The following is a 6,332-nucleotide window of genomic DNA, read 5'->3' on the forward strand; positions in this document are numbered from 1 at the left end:
AAAAAAAAAGAGAGAGAGAGAGAAATGGAATACCCAAACTGCAAGCCAAGTCCCACTTATTTATCACAAATTGCCCACACTGCAATTAAACCTGAGTACTGAGGTTTTAGTTTAGAAAAACAACTGTTATCTGGTACTTGGCTGCAGGGCCTCTTGGCTCACATGCTGATAGCGAGGGCTCCGTGGGTCTGCTGGCGCATGCGTGCCCTAGGCTTGTCACCACTGCTATGTATTATGTGTATGCACAAAGAGGGGGAAGCCAGGTGTGGTGGCTCAGACCCGAAATCCCGCCACTGGAGAGGCTAAGGCAGGAGGTTTGTGGTTTCAAAACCTGCTTGGGTTACATAATTGAGTTCAAGGCCAGGCTACATTACTTAGCGAGATCCTGTGGGAAAAAAACGAACCAAACAAAAAAGGAGCAAGACAGAGTGGGGGAGAGAATAAAGCAAAAGTGAAGATGAAATATAAAAATGAAGCATAAATTTAATTTGGAAGGATGGCACTAGAGACCCAAAAATGGTTTGTTTTTTCCAAAAATGGTTTTTGAAAGCCAGCCCATTAATTCATAGACTGTGCTCAATGCTTGGCACATGGGAAGACTTTCATGAGTGCTGTCACTCCTCTCTCTCTCTCTCTCTCTCTCTCTCTCTCTCTTTCTCTCTTTCACTCTTATTTTGTTTGTTTGTCTTTTTGAGACAGGGCCTCACTATACAACTCAGGCTGGCCTTGAGCTCACTTTGTAGCCCAGGCTGGTCTCGAACTTGCAATGATCCTCCTGCCTCAGCCTCCCAAGTGTTGGCATTACAGGACTGTACCGCTACTCCCGGTTTCTGTCACTCTTCTCTAATATGGCAGCACTAACAGAGACCCTTGTGACGTGCTCTGCCAAAGTGCTCACTGTCCCAGGAGCAGGCATCTTAGTCCACCCCCTCTGCTGTGACAAATGCCTGCCAGTAGGTAACTCCTTTTTCATGTGGTGCTGGAGGCTAAAAAGCCCAAGAACCTAGTGACTGAAGAGAGGGAGAGCTTGTCAGCCGTGGTGCCTCTAGCTGGCAGCAGGGGCTCTTAGTCCTCGGGGGACTCTTGTAAAGGCACCACCTTCTCATTTATGCACATGACCTAGTGTCACCTCCTAAACACACCATGGTCTGACAGCACCACCATCTGACACACCATCTGAGGAGGTGTCAACAGAAGAACTTTATGGGAATAAGACACTTAGACCAAAGCATGTTCTAGAAAGAGAGCGTGTGCACAGCGCCTGCCTGGTAAACACGAAGTCCTAAAATTCGATTTCAAGGAGAGAGAGAGAGAGAGAGAGAGAGAGAGAGAGAGAGAGAGAGAGAGAGAGAAAGACAAGGAAGGAAAGGAGACAGACAGTGGCTAGTAAACTAAACCAAGCTAAAAATAAATGCAATTAAGATTTTTAAGTAAACAATCTTAATTATGAGCACAACTAACCTTTCCTACCATGTTTAATGAATTACAAAAGGAAAGCCCAATCAGCAAAGCCATCCAGCTGTCAGCACGGTGGTGATCTGTCTGATGTGCACGCACACCCAGCACACGACCCGGTCCCGGCGGTGGCCTGGAGGTGATCTGTCTGATGTGCACGCACATCCAGCACGCGGCCCGGTCCTGGCGGTGGCCTGGTGGTGATCTGTTTGATGGGCACACACACACCCAGCACACGGCCCGGTCCCGGCAGTGGCCTAGAGGTGATCTGTTTGATGGGCACACACACCCAGCACACGGCTCGGTCCCGGCGGTGGCCTGGCGGTGATCTGTCTGATGTGCACGCACACCCAGCACAAGACCCGGCCCCGGCGGTGGCCTGGAGGCTGCGGACAATTCCTGGACCAGTGTGGAAGGCTGTCAAACAATTTCGACCTCTAATTTATGTTAGATGCTTATAAACTCAAGTTTAAATACAGAAATCTCTCAGGTCAAAGGCTACATTTGTGGACTTGGGATAGAATATTTTTACATTCCCTCTTTCAGATGGCTGTGTAATAAAAATTGCTCACATGCATACAGGCGCCAGATATGCAGGGGTCTTTAGTGCAGACAGCTGATTCATTTCCACGGTGGCATGTGATGCACTGAGTACTTCTGTCTCAGTTACTCTTCTCTCATTTCTGGGACAAACGCCTGATTCCCAAAATGAAGGAAGGAAAGGTTTACTTAACTCACAGTTACTGGAGGTTTCAGTCCATACTCGGCTGGCTCCGAGGCAGAGCGGCACATGGCAGAGGGCAACCTTTTATGGTGGTGGCGAAGAGCAGAGAGCAAAATGGAGGAGCAGCAGCAATGATGGCAACAGAGAGGAAGTCTGTCTCTCTGTCTCTCTTATGTTACATTCAGGCTATCTGTCCTAGGCTGGGTGTAGCACTCACACCCATAATCCCAGAAGTACTCGGGCCCATAATCCCGCCTTGGATCACCCACAATCCCAGTGGGCCATGAGTTAATCACAAACTCTAGAAGTCTGCTCTACGACTGCTTGGGGCTGTGGGGGATACTCAGAGACACACCATAGCAACTTCTATTCTCTGCAGATCTCCCTCACTTTGCAGAAAGTTCCTGTGGTCAGACTCTGGTCTGTAGTAGGTAACAACCAGATTTATTCTGGGCCACTCAAGAGAGAACTAGCTGTGAATACACAGTAGTGGATGTGTCTACTCACAAATGCTGTACTTGTAGTAGAGACATGGGGTTCTCACACAGCAGAATGAAGCACCAGACTTGCCCAGGCAGCCAACACTGAGCTGACCTGTGAAGTCCCGAGGAAAACCCAGCATGGTGGGTGCTGAAGGGATGATGTCATTGAGGTCTGTTACCTTTTTGAGCTGAAGCAAAACCAGGCTGAGTGGAGTGGAATAGCGGCAGGTGAAAGGTGAGGAGGTGGGCTGGCCCAGTTCCCACGGGTTCTTCAAGGCTTGGTCCACTGCAAAGAACCTGGGATTTACTAGCAGCTCCGAAAATGCCTCAGTAGGGGAATGATGCAATTCAGGGTGTGGTTTCCTGTAATGGAGGAATTAGATGGATGGGTGACAGGCTTAGAAGTAGTAAGACTTTTGAAAAGTTTCAGATTATTAAATGTTGAATAATTTTTTAATAAAATTACTGTTTGGTTTATGAATAAAAACTATGTGAAGAATTGGATTATATCAATAATGCCACATTTCTAAAAAATTTTGTGGGCATTAAAATATACATGTTTATGGAGCTGTTTATTTGAAAGTGCATACAAATTTTTACAGATTATTTTAATTAATAAGGATTTGCTAAATAAAAACAATGATCTTTGTATCATCTAAGGAAATACCCTCTACATTTATTCCATGTTCATACGTGAAGTTTCCAATACTGGATTGCTGAATAAATTGATCTTCAGTGTGGCAAACTGAATGTCTCAGGAGAGAATTTACTCGGGTGTGAAGTACATTAATGAGAAGATTTGGTGAATTTTACAAGACAGCTAGAGAATAGTTCAAGGCTTGCCTCTGAGCTGCAGCTTGGACGCCTGCTCTTGCCCCTGCATTCTGTCAGCTGACCGGTCAGCCCACTGAGTCCCAGGAAAGCTCGTGTTTGCATCGCCCTGTTAAGTGCCCCCATCCGCCCAGGGGAATTCTCTCATTTAGACTATTTATATGATCTTATTAAGCAAGACATTGCCTCTGGTCATGGTTTTCCAACTTTTATTCTGCTTGGACACAGTCTAATAAAATTTTGAAAAAAATGTATATTTCTTTGCACATTTTTAAGTTGACTTACAACTGCTTTTTACATTTAAAAAATATAAAAATTGTAGTTTCCACTGTATTATAAATATTAAAATTTTAATATGTAACTGTTAAAGTACCTCTACAAATGTACTCAACGAATGTAACAGTAACCTAAGAATCATGATTTGGCATTCATCCACATCTACTTTAAAAGTACGTGAAGCACTCTTGCTTGGCAGCTGGAAAAATGCATGTTTGTCTTTCGCTTCCCTGCAGTCCTATTTATGTCCCACTTCCTGAATGGACTCTCATATTAATGTGACACGTGCTTTTAAGATTGAATCTGTGCTGGTCACTGAGTTCTCTGCCACAAAATGACATATATATATATTTAAATGTTCATTTGCTATGGTAATAAGACTCTAGGACAATTGTATGTTTACCATAATTATCATATAAAATTTTTAGTGGTATATTTTGATTTTTATAACAAATGAATCTTTTAATGTAGCAGAGGGTGTACAGGGTCTCACTATGTATATCGGACTCGTAGGGATCCTCCCCTTTGCCGACTCCCAAGCGCTGAGATTACTGGTGCACACCGCCAGGCCCAGTCGGAGACCCCCTCTCAGCATTCCCCGGGGGTGGGGCCTGCACGGCATGCTGGGGATTGAACCCCGATCACCGTGCTCTACCTAAGCAGGTGCTTCAGTCCCCTGAGCCATATGGCTGGCCCCAAATGAAATTTAACCTTACTGGGAATAACTTTGCAATGAGATGATTGAAGAGCATTTGTGTTGTTTTGTGTTGTTGTTATTGAAGGAGGCTGTGCTGGCCCAGTGACTTGGTTTTGTCTTCCATGGCCCAGGAGGGTTTCAATGTGGCAGGGAGACAGCTGTGGGGAGTTACCTTGCTGTAACCCGGGAAGGGGCAGCAGCAGCTGCTCGGAGAAGGGGACTTCTGGAAGGTCAGCTAGGAAGTAAATGGGCTCCAGGAAAGTTTCACAAAATCGGGTCTCTGCACCCAATTCAGCCTTCTCTTCCCACCCCGGGAAGTCTCCTGTTGGTAAAGGATAGAATCCTTTCATAGTTACTTGAGTTAAACATTTAGGTTTCATCTTCTTCCTTTTTTCTTATGATTAGCCAGAGGAACTTCATTTGCATACAGTTGCTATGGTGTTGCAGAGAAAGAGCCTGCTGCTCCACTGGGTTTCTCCTTTGACGCTGAGGCTGTGACTGGTCCACGTGCGGGCGAGGCATGGTCACTCCTTTTGGGCTTCACTCCCAGCCCAGGGACCTACCTGAAAATACAGCATTTTGATTTAAAACCTTTGGTTCATTTCAAGTTTTAAAATGGATTATGAGTTTGCCTTTATGTTACAGTAGAAATATGCTTCTTTCAGTGGCAAACCAGAGCATGTGTTAAACTGTCTATCACTTTGTAGGGAGAATTATTTTGCTACTTTATATACATGATGCTAGAATTTTTCATGAGTATGCAACCGTGTAGCCCTGTGTTTCTTAGTTCTTTACATAATACTTTTATTCTTTATTTTATTTTGTTTCTCTGTATTCACCTTTAATCCTCCAATTCTGTTTTCTCATTTCTCTATCACTAGTAATAATGCCTGCTCAACTTGCCAAAGCCTTAGGAAGCATCACGGATTTTTCTAAGTGCCTAGCACTTTCACTGCTCTGGAAAGAGATTGCATGTAAATATGACTTCCTCTTCTACCTGCGTCTCTTTCTCAAGTAAACCCAATCTATATTCCTCTGGACTATGTTTGTTGGAAGAGTAGTGCAAATTTACACGATGACTGGCTCACAAGGGAAGAACGTAGAAGGAAGCAGAACTTCAAGAAATGTGAGCAGGCACAGAAAGAGCTAATCATTATGAAGTCAGTGTTTAAGGAGGCAGAAAAGTAAATTAATCAATGCCAATTAATTTAGTCTATGGTAAATTTAACTAAATCTTTTTCCCCATTTTATGTAGCTTTTTCTGAATCCCATTTACAAAATACAACATCAAATACAAAATACCAAATACAAAAGTCTCCCTAAATTCCATAAAGGGCAAAATACATACAAAGGTTCTTTACTTCTGTGGCAATTACTCTTCCTTTCTCTCAGGTGCATTACTTTGCTGAAATTGAATCAAACACATTTTTGCAAATGTAATATGCATCTTTTCACCTGAAGTACAACTGTATTTACAAATGAGCAAGTAGACATTCTTGAATATGGCAGTACTTTGAATAAGTTCACAGTATAATTTTTCAAATTTATGAGTTTGCAGATGGGTAAAAATGATAATTTCATATAAACTCCTACCATAGGTAAAGGAAGGCAACCGCAAAGGAGAACTGAGCAAAATTCTCTGCGTTATTTTCAGGACACTGTGTCAATGTGTCACTTAAATACCAATCAAGACACATGGTTCTAATGTTGAGAGTCATTACTTCCTGGAAACTATTCCCCTATAAAAATGAAGAAAACATTATCAAGTTGACAGCATTTTTCCCCATAATTTCATTGATAAACAAATAGCAATGAGATAGTTTCAAATCAAATTGGTAAGACAGTTTCAATAATTAACACATTGCAT

The sequence above is a fragment of the Octodon degus genome, unplaced genomic scaffold, assembly GCF_000260255.1.
Source record: "Octodon degus isolate 3935 unplaced genomic scaffold, OctDeg1.0 scaffold00101, whole genome shotgun sequence".
NCBI lineage: Eukaryota > Metazoa > Chordata > Mammalia > Rodentia > Octodontidae > Octodon > Octodon degus.